The sequence below is a fragment of the Prionailurus viverrinus genome, chromosome A1 (assembly GCF_022837055.1).
Source record: "Prionailurus viverrinus isolate Anna chromosome A1, UM_Priviv_1.0, whole genome shotgun sequence".
Taxonomy (NCBI): Eukaryota; Metazoa; Chordata; class Mammalia; order Carnivora; family Felidae; genus Prionailurus; species Prionailurus viverrinus.
In genome coordinates this window covers 24,676,072-24,687,752 of record NC_062561.1, presented here as the reverse complement: position 1 = coordinate 24,687,752, position 11,681 = coordinate 24,676,072, and positions in this window count along the sequence as shown.

Below are 11,681 nucleotides of genomic sequence, written 5' to 3'. Positions count from 1 at the left end.
GTTCCAAACCTTTAATCACATGGTTCATCCTCCTGGCAACCAGAGCCTCCCCCACCTTGCGTGGGTCCAAAAGTCACATTCATTAATAACAAGACACCCATTTCACTTGTATGGCTCTGAAGCATTTTTAGGAACTGTGGATGAAGACCAAATATATCTAAGAAATATTCGGCCATCTGAATGGCCAAAAGTTGTATTCCTTAGAAACCATTACATTACAGATAATGTTTAAACATATGTGTGGTACATTTCTTATAGATTATAAGGACTTAATAAATGTTAGTTTTTTAAAGTTTTGTTTAATGGATATTTATTTTTGAGAGAGAGAGAGAGTGCGAGTATGAGTGGGGGATGGGCAAGAGAGAGGGAGACACAGAACCTGAAGTAGTCTCCAGGCTCCGAGCTATCAGCACGGAGCCCAATGCAAGGCTCTAACTCACGAACCCTGAGATCATGACCTGAGCCCAAGTCGGATGCTTAACTGACTAAGCCACCCGGGCACCCCAAAATGTTAGTTTTTTTAAACAAACTTCTGTTAGTTTCTTGTTTCACTAACCCTACACAATACACACACACACACACACACACATATATGCATGCATGGTTTTCCCTGCTCCCCATTGACCCTATTGAATCAGGAGAAAAATCTATACATTGTTTCATGAACCTGTGTACTGCTTGAGGTCCTCTGAAAGGCTCAAGTCCAGTCATAGAAATTTCTACCATCAAACTTACTGAATAGATTTAAAATGAGTATTCTTTTAAATTCTTTTCCTTGAATAACATTATACTTGGTGGGGGAGAGAAACAGATACTAGTTATCCTGTATCCCTTTCTTGCCTAATCCAAGTGGAAGTTATAAATGACATAATATGAAACACAAAGATTCTCTTACAGTGTTGTTCTCTCCTCTCCAGTTACTGCCCTAAAAAGCCAGTTGCTTGTCATCTAAATTCTCATAAAACTTAACTGATCCTTCTCTATCAGATCTTGGATCATTTCCCTTTCAGTGAATCAGACATTCTTTTTTATAGACTTTCATATTTAGACTTAGGAGTAACATGGTAATATGCCCCAATAAATACCTTTTTGTCTGAACAAAGAGGCATTTGTTTAAGCGGCTAAATATAGTAATTACTCAATATATTTATTTCCTCCCTTCCACATACTTCTAGCAAGAGAACTGTGTACTGTGTCAATGGCATAAAGCAATAGAATATAAGTGATGTGTTTATTTGACCTTGGGCAAGATATTTCAGCTCCCAGCCTTGGTCTGTTCATCTGTAAAGTGCACATGATAAGAGTACCTACTTCCAATAGAGCAACTATGAAAATTAAATAGACAAATATGAATCTTTAGCGCTGTCCTCGCTTTGCTTTATACAACTGATTATCTTTTAAAGATACCTGAATCATAAGAAAGAAAGTCTCCTATTTGCCCGTATAGTGCCATGTATTTCTCCATGTAGTCTCCATTTCCAGTGTTCTTCATTCCTTCATGTGGGTCCAGGGAGAGCTAGAGTAGAAGGTAGGGTCATCAGGTCTGTGCCTTTCCTGTCTAAACCCACGCGGTGTGTGCAAGTCAGAGCCGGGGCCAGAACTGAGGCCTCCAGACCTCCTGGGCAGAGTCCCCGCAACCCCAGCACATGGCCTTCCACCTGTCGGAGAGGGTGGTGAACGGCGTTGTAAACAAGCAAGCATCTTCAGGTTCCTCTCGGGCACCACTTCCCTCTGGGCGATGATGACCCGCTGAAGGAAAGGATCTCGAGCTGCCTCTCCAGCAGTTATCAGAGACAGTTCTGCAGACTTGGGGAAGCGTGTGGCCAAGGAAACAAAGTAAATAGTTCGCAGGATGAACGCCTTTATCTTCCTGGCCTTATCTACATCTATTTTAATCGTATTTGTGAATGTTCCAGAAAACAGATTGGACACTTTGGGACTCACAATTCTTGAAAATGTTAAAAATGCGGGGTTTTTTTTTCTGATTTTAAGTAAAATATATTTATTGTAGGCTAGTTGGAATGGAAAAATTACTCAATTTCTAAATCAGACATAATCCTATAACTTATAGACAACAATTCTTAATATTTTGGTGTATTTCCTTTGTCTTTTTGCATGTATATGTACATATATGGTATATAGGTATATGTACACACACATATATTACAAAATAGAAAACCACCTGTATATACAGCATAATGCAAACATTTTTTTAACTAAAAAAAATCTTTTTAAGTTTATTTATTTATTTATTTATTTTGAGAGAGACAGAGACAGCACGAGTCGGGGAAGGGCAGCTAGGGAGGGAGAGAGAAAATCCCAAGCAGGCTCCATGCTGCCAGGACAGAGCCCAATGTGGGGCTTGAACCCATGAAGCCATAAGATCATGACCTGAGCCGAAATCAAGAATTGGATGCTTAACCAACTGAGCGACCCAGGCATCCCTAATTTTTTTTAATGTTTATTTATTTTTGAGAGAGAGAGAGAAGCAGAATGCGAGTGGGGGAGGGGCAGAGAGAGAGGGAGACACAGAATTCGAAGCGGGCTCCAGGCTCTGAGCTGTCAGCACAGAGCCCGACGAGGGGCTCGAACTCACAATCCGTGAGATCATGACCTGAGCTGAAGTCGGACGCCCAACCGACTGAGCCACCCAGGTACTCTAGCATAGTCCAGATTTTAAAAATAAGATAGCATCAGCATTTCCACAATTCATGAAATGTCTTTCCAAAAAAACCTGATTTTGAGTGACTGTGTCATAGCCCATTGCATGGCTAATCCATAATTTATTTAACCAACACTCAATGCTTCAGATGATAAAATTATTATTCCATCGCAGGGCTCCCTTTTATTGAAAGGAAAGAAATGCATCTCAGGTACTGCCTCACATATATTATCTTCCTGGGGACACAATTTACTTTGTTTTAAAAAAATGCTTATTCATTTTTGAAAGAGAAAGAGACAGAGCAGAGGAGGGGCAGCGAGATAGGGAGACAGAGGACCTGAAGTGGGCTCTGGGCTGAAAGTCAAGAGCCTGATGCAGGGCTCAAACTCACTAACTTTGAGGTCATGACCTCAGTGGAAGTCAGAGGTTTCACCAACTGAGCCAGCCAGGCACCTCTACAATTTACTTTTTTAGTGCAAAAGGCGGGACAAGCTCTATTTATCTAGACACCAAAGAACACCTTGGTGGTTTAAATATCTGGCATGGCAGATTTGTAAGAAATGACAGCAAATAAGGACTCTAAATCTTTGTTTTTCTCACCACTTCTGAGACAAACACTTGGTGCATTACCTTGATTCCTGTATTTACTTGTTCACTCACCTATCCCCGGAGGATCCTAAAGAAGTAAAAACCCTGCTTATGAATAAATGATTTGTCCCCCCAATACACTAAACTCCTACAAAGTATCACTACTCCCCTTGGCTGCGCTGAGTTGTAGACAAATGAATTCTAATTTGAGGAGATCTGTATTTACAGCTGCATGCAAGCGATATTCAAACGAATTTAAATGTAAACTCCTCCCATAAATCCGAAACGTGCCCAGCTCTTTGTTTTATTTTCAAAGGTCAGGTGTCAACTGATTTTCTTCCAGCAAAAATGTTTTTCTTGCATTGCACAGATTTGTCCCGAGCCAGCCACACTCCCGGCCTATGCCACCTGTCATTCCCTGCCACCCCGGCTGTGAGCTCTGCCTGGCTCTCGGGGATGGGTTTCCGAGAGACCTACTGCTCACTGCTCGTCTTAGTGTGGTGGGATCCTTGAGAGCGACAGTCAAGAAAGAATCCTTGAGATGTGTCATGGTGCAACTTAGTAAGTTTATTCAAGTAGCATGGGGACAGGACCCCTGGGCAGAAAGGGCTGCACTTGCTATGTGAACCTGGGGGTTATACGCTTAGTGCTCAAGGGGGAGGGGAAGTGGAGGGAACATGAGATCATTAATGTCTTCTTCGAATTTCTACTCAGAAAACTACTTTCACAAGATTTCTCTGGTGTTTATCAGTCAGTTCGATATTAGGTCAGTTTGATGAGATATACAGGCAGTCATGAGGCCCTTTAAGAACGTAGCAACCAGCATATATTTGAGCCTTATTAAAACTATGCAGGCTATAGGCCCACTCTCTGGACTAAAGGTGAATATTTTCCTGCTTCTATTCTGACATGGGGCTCAATCCCACTACTCTGCGATTATGACCTGAGCCCAAATCAAGAGTTGGATGCTCAACTGACCGAGCCACCCAGGCTCCCCAGAGGTGAAAATTCTTAATGACTTGCACTGGAATATGGCCTGTAAATATCCAAGCTCTTATTCTATAGAGAACCAGAAGGAGAATTACCGAGGCCGCTGTCCTGAAGCAGGAAGAGCATGTGGAAGATGTGGCCAGTCTTGGATAAAAACAATCCATGTGGTGCAGCTAACACTAATCCTTTGTAAAGAGAAGTTTTATCTAGGGCCCCCAAAAGGGGAGGACTTTGGGCTAGAGGTGGACATTTTTCCGCTTCTATTCCTCCTCATCAGGACCCATGTTATTAATGAAGCAGTTGAGGGCAAGAATAATTGATTACGACCACTAATAACTGTGAACATCTCAGTATCCTTATGCAAAGCACTTGGAAGGACCCACGTACCAAGCCATGCTAGATGCCGATGTGGGGGTGGGGGGTTATATGGACTAGATTTTAAAAAGAGCAAATGGAAATCAAGTGCAATTTTGTATGAGGGAGGGACAAGAAGGACGCAGGAGGGGGCAAGGAAGGACATCCAATCACTTTGTGCGAGGATTTTTCTTTCTTTCATATGATGGCAGCCAAGGAGAGGACAAAACAGAACCACCTCCCAGCCCCACTGTGTTCCTGGGTTGCACAGATAAAATTAACAAACCCAGGGGCTCCTGAGTGGCTCAGTCGGTTGAGCGTCCGACTTCAGCTCAGGTCATGATCTCACACTCCGTGAGTTCGAGCCCCACGTTGGGCTCTGTGCTGACAGCTCAGAGCCTAGAGCCCGCTTCAGATTCTGTGTCTCCCCCTCTCTCTGCCCCTTCCCCCGCTCATGCTCTGTCTCTCTCTGTATCAAAAATAAATAAAAACATTAAAAAAAATTTTTAATTAACAACCCCAAACTGAACACCCTGTACTCACTCGTTGAAGAGTATCTTCACATTCATTTCTTGTGTATGTGGCTTTCCGGTCCCAGAAGCCGTGGGACCCTGTCTCTTAGCGGCTGCCCCCAGACAGTTTTCAACTGCTTTTTGCAGTCACCCAGTCTTTCTCAGCACAGAGCCACACGGGTGGACTTCGCTCGGGGAAGGAAATGTCCTGCCACGAAGTCTGGCCTGAACACCAAGAGGTCGTCATCAACTTTGTATTTTATTTCCTCCTTTTTCCTCTATTTGATAGCCGTCAAATGGTTGTGCGAAAGTAATCTCATCCTTTCTCTCTTGCTCTGTTTTACCGGGAAAGGACTATTTTGCTGTGCAAGGGGTAGAAACACAGAGGCACCTGGGGTGTGTGTGCGTGAGCATTCAGAGCTTCTAGAACTTACTCCTGAAAGTAAGAGTAAGTATTCTGCTAAGATCCCCCTTCCAAATGTACCAGCAGGATTCCCTTTTGTTAATACACACACACACACACACACACACACACACACACACTCCTCTTCAGACCTCAGCAGCTGGGAGCAAGGGTAAGTGACAGAACCTGCTGATGTGGCCCATTGTAACTCACTGCACAGTGGGCCAAACTACCCAAGCGCAGACTATGAATGAGTTCAGCCCAGCAGGTGGATTTATGCGATTTCTCAGAACCACAGTGGAGGCTTCTGACTTGATGGCCAAAACGAGACGTGGTTTTTTTTTTTTCTCTTCTTTCATTCTTTGCCTCAGAATGATCATTCCCAACATATAAATCAGTTCTGGGGGATACTGCTGAGTCAGAAAGCCAACTGTGGAACAACGCTAACAAGGCACACGACTTTCATGACTCATTTCAATGCAGAGAATACAGTCAGGCCTGATTTACAAAACTGTTGCACAAATTGGCTTTCCGAAAGCTTTAGCTTGCATCCAAAGACTTCTTCATATCGCTATTTTGAAAAAGTTGCTATATTCTAGAATGAGAGTACTCAATATTCTTTCGGCAATAGGAATGTGCTTTAGAATTGGGGTACTTCACAGTGTGTTAGTTTGTCCCCTTTTGGAGGCCCTAGATAAAACTTCTCTTTACAAAGGATTAGTGTTAGCTGCACCACATGGATTGTTTTTATCCAAGACTGGCCACATCTTCCACATGCTCTTCCTGCTTCAGGACAGCGGCCTCGGTAATTCTCCTTCTGGTTCTCTATAGAATAAGAGCTTGGATATTTACAGGCCATATTCCAGTGCAAGTCATTAAGAATTTTCACCTCTGGGGAGCCTGGGTGGCTCAGTCAGTTGAGCATCCAACTTTTGATTTGGGCTCAGGTCGTAATCGCAGAGTAGTGGGATTGAGCCCTATGTCAGGCTTTGTACTGGGCATAGAGTCTGCTTAGGATTCTCTCTCTCTCTCTCTCTCTCTGCCCTTCTGCCTTGTGTGCACTCTCTCTCTCTAAAAAAAAAGAAAAGAATTTTCATCTCCACTACAAATGTGTAAATGTAGAGATAAGAAAAGATCTTATGTTCTTTGTTTGGTTGAGGGGTGGGCAGTAGGCAGCTAGGAGAGAGTTAGGGTTTGGACACCAGAATTGGGCTTACTACCGAGCAATCTGGAAAACACAGCAGTAAACCCCGTCTGGAAACTGCAAGTCACATTCCAAAGAAGGCCAGAATGAGAAAAGGGTAAACTTACCAATAATGATTCTTGCTAGATGCTGCTGGTACAGACAGAATGACAAAAAAAGGAGCATGTGTTTTAAGAACAATTTTCTCATGGAAAAGAGTCACCTCCAAAGGAGAAAACATAAAAAGATAAATATGTTTTGTTTCTAGCCATGTAAAGTTCAAAGTTGATGAAACTCAACTCTATTTTTTAGGTATATATACATAAGCGGTATAGTTAGAGAAAGAAAAATGAAATAAACACAGAAGTCAGTGTAGTGGTTCTCACTAGGAGATGGGCTGGGGACAGGTTACATCTGGGCAGTTTGTGATTGTGGGTCACGTTCTACTTCTTGATCCAGGTGGTGGCTATATAGGTGTTTGCTAGATAATTATTCATTAAATGACGCAAATGTGTTTCATACATTTATTTTTGGAGTACATGTTTTACTTCACATTTAAAAAAAAGAATATGGAAAAAATGGCGACATTAGTCATCCTAGGAAAATAAACTCTTTCTCAAGGAGGAGACTTGGGCGCCATTGACTGTTTATTGACTGACATACTCTGGGTTGTACTTGAATGAAATTCTTACTTGGAGATCCCTGAAAGCCCTTCATATTTAAAATTAGAGGCTGGGTCATAGGGTAGGTCTATTTTTAATTTTCTGAGGAACCTCCACACTGCTTTCCAGAGCGGCTGCACCAATTTGCATTCCCACCAACAGTGCAAGAGGGTTCCCGTTTCTCCACATCCTCTCCAGCGTCTATAGTCTCTTGATTTGTTCATTTTGGCCACAGCAATAGCACTGCTAGGAATTTATCCAAGGGATACAGGAGTACTGATGCATAGGGCCACTTGTACCCCAATGTTCATAGCAGCACTCTCAACAATAGCCAAATTATGGAAAGAGCCTAAATGTCCATCAACTGATGAATGGATAAAGAAATTGTGGTTTATATACACAATGGAATACTACGTGGCAATGAGAAAGAATGAAATATGGCCTTTTGTAGCAACGTGGATGGAACTGGAGAGTGTGATGCTAAGTGAAATAAGCCATACAGAGAAAGACAAATACCATATGGTTTCACTCTTATGTGGATCCTAAGAAACTTAACAGAAACCCATGGGGGAGGGGAAGGGAAAAAAAAAAAACAACAAAGAGGTTAGAGTGGGAGACAGCCAAAGCATAAGAGACTCTTAAAAACTGAGAACAAACTGAGGGTCGATGGGGGGTGGGAGGGTGGGGAGGGTGGGTGATGGGCATTGAGGAGGGCACCTTTTGGGATGAGCACTGGGTGTTGTATGGAAACCAATTTGACAATAAATTTCATATATTAAAAAAAATAATAATAATAAAAAATAAAATTAGAGGCTGAAAGTGCCACTGACCTTGATGCTAGCTTCTCTCTGGCAGTCCTGGGACCACAGGCGGCAAGGGCAGGAGCTGGAATGAGGAGGACAGGGTAAAAGATGGAGGAGTGGGACAAGGGAGGGAGAAGGCATAGTGCAGGCCAGGGAGGCCAGAGGCCACAGTGGGATCCCAAAGTCAAGAAGGCAGAGCTACTGGTGGTAAGAACAAGGCTACGTATCAAAACTAGCCGTTCAAGCAGAGGTCTGGATTGTCAAGTTTCGAGAAGGAAAGCCTAGAGCTCAGGAGATGTGATGCTGGGTCTCCTGGCAGGGACTCAGCAGAGCTGGGGACAGTGAGACGGGTGGGAACCCAAAATTACACGTACCTGCTGTGAAGACAGCAGCTCTTGGGATCCCAAATGAAGGCAGTGTAAGAAATGACAGAGTAAGCGAAAGGCAGGTTGACCTAAGGATTCAGTCATTCAAATACTTATTGAGAGCCTACTATGGGGCAGATGCTAGCCTAGAAATTGGAAATTCGGTGTAAACACAACAGGGTCTGCCTTCCTAGAACTTGTGTTCTAAGAAGCAGTGAGAGAGCAAGAGGGCCAGATGAGAACTAAAGTAATTGGACAGCCAAGCAGCTAATTCCTCGCAGTACTATTAAGAAAATAAGGCAGGGCCACAGGGAATGGGTCAGGGAGGGAGTGGTACCCAAGAATGTTGAGAAATGCTCTTCCGGAGGAGGAACAAGTAGAAAGACCACAAGATGAGATGTTCCCGGCCGTCTAAAAAGGTTGTCAGGAGTAGAAATACAGAAAAGAAGAAGAGATGAGGCCTGTGATTAAGGTCCAGCTGTTGAACGTGGCTCAGGGCCAGGAAAACCGACTACCTAGGAAAACTAGAAAGATCAAGAACAACCCAGCCCTCAAGGGGCTGAGGTACCCGCCCATTATCAAAGGGGGGCCCGGGCTTGTTAGAGCCCAACAAAAAACATGACTCCGAGGGGGGGCCAACCTGGAGCTTGATCCCAAGGAACATGTCAGAAGTCAGAGCCAGGACTCAGAGCCAGAAAATTCTCCATTTAAGACACACAATTCCATTTCCTGAGCCAATTGTCTTCTCCCCAAGGAAGCCTCTGGTTTGGAGCTGTCACTGTGATCTGTAACATATCAGTTGAAGTACATCACAGCACACCCCTCTTCCAGTCGCCCTGGGGTGGTAATACACAGAGACAGACAGTGCAGAGAAAAGCCGCTCGGCCTCCACAGAAATCTGGAACATGTTTGTCAGTAGCCTACTTGTAAAGTCTCCTGGTAGGATAAGGTCTCCTAGAATACCGATCATCGAAAGCCATAGACTCAAACAGGATAAGGTTAGTGAACTCCTAGCTTGTCTACCTCATGGCCTGCCTTAGGCATCCCTCAGAGATATTGTGAGTTCAGTTCCAGACCACCACGGTAAAGTGAGTATTGTAACAAAGCAAGTCAAATGATCTTTTTGGGTTCCTACTGTGTATAAAAGTACTGCATTCTATTAAGTATGCAATGTAGAGACTTGAAGCAATGTACAGACTTTAATTAAAAAATACTTTGTTGCTAAAAAATGCTAACCATCGTCTGAGCTTTCATTTCAGCAAGTCACAATTACTGATCACAGATCACCATAACAAATATAATGAAAAAGTTTGAAGTATTGTGAGAATTAGCAAAATATAACACAGAGACACGAGGTGGGCAAACGCTGTTGGGAAAATGACATCTATAGGCTTGCTCACTACAGGTCGCCACAAGTCTTCAATGGGTAAAAAACGCGATGTCTGTGAATTGAGAGAAGATGAAGCAGGCCTGTATTTAAATTTCGCCCTTAACTGTTCCAGTATGCATTCTGGAAGGGTCATTTGGCCCAACACAGCAGCCACGTCTGGTTGTTAGATGTCAAAGGCTAAAAACGGTTGAGAAAAGGGGCAAAGAAAACGGGAGAAATTCCTTCCTGTTCCTCCTCCTACAGCGAGGGTTCACGGAGCTTGTCCCTTCCTCAACAGGTGGCTAAAACAGGGGGCTCAATGATCTTCCTGGCCTGCCTCGTAGTTCTGTTAAGAGGTCACGTGGGGAACACTATAGATTAGCTGTAGAGCATTATGGAAATTTAAGGGATCACTATTCTTTTACAGTAGCACCACATTAAAACCTATTGGACCCACAACTCCAATGGTTCAATGGAAAAATAAGCTGCCTAAGTCTAGCAGGACAGGGAGTGGTGTGGTGGTAAATATTTACCAAACCACCATCCGGGAGACGGGGAGCCCCTGATTTGGTAGCACTTACCAATTTCTGTGGCGTGAACGCTGCCACCATGGCTGATATTGAGCTACCAACGCGATATCACCGAACACAGAGTTGGGAAGATATAAGCACAATGGTGCAAGCTGGCCCTAGCACACCTTTGGCTGTGCCGAGGACTGGGGGTTTAGAGGTGGATGAAACACAACGTATGCCCTCATAGACTAGTGCGTGGATTGGTTGAGGAGATAGACCATCAAGCAAAGCATCTCGAAGTAGCGTAACGAGGAACGAAATCACGTGCGTAAAGCAGATACATGGGTCTCTTCCCCCAATGGGATCTGTGTCCTCACAGGGAACAAAACCTCAAACTAACAAGATAAAGCTTTGATAGTGGACCAGTCATCAGCTGCAAGTCAAGGAGGGTCATGGGAAGTTCTACCTCTAATAGATAGCTTCCTACTTTTTCATGAAGACTGGCCCTAAATATAATGACACTGTAACAGATTACATTCAGTGATCTCATCTGGGTTACTGATAAGCATCAAAGGCTCTGAGTCAGAGAAAGGGTTATTAAAGCTCAGGCATCTATGAGCTGGAAGACCCGCAACCCATCCTCTTAACGTCTAGCTTAACGTGCTAGCTCCTCTTAACGTGCTAGCTCCTGCTGCTACTCGTCTGGACTTTGGCTGGGGGAGGGGCAGGAGGGCTGGGGAGGAAAAGCTTAAGAACCAAGAAGAGGTTCACCCCATTAACATCTTCTTATCCTCCTACTCTCTTGAATGTGCACTCCTACTTCACTCTCCTGGGCAACCCCATTGTCTGTCACCATTCAAAACTCAGCCGCACCGTAGGGTGCCTGGTGGCTCACTCAGCTGACCTTCCGACTTTGGCTCAGGTCATGATCTCACTGCTTACGGGTCCGAGCTCTGAATCAGGCTCTCTGCGGTCTATGTGGAGCCTCTTCGGATCCTCTGCCCCTTCTCTCTCTGCCCCTCCACCACCATCACCCCTGCCCCCACTCTCTCTTTTTCATAGTAAACAAACAAACATTAAAAACTCAGCCACACCTTCTTCAGGTGTGTGAGCATCACACAGTGCCTTTCCCTCAGCTGTTCCTTCTCGCTCTTGGATTGCACTTTTCTCTCTCCTCTTCCATGTCTTCCTGTGTAGGGGCTCCCTTCACATTCAGCCTTTTCTTCTTTTTTCTTTCTATTTTCTCTTTTAATATTGACTTCAACTCCCCTAATCTTC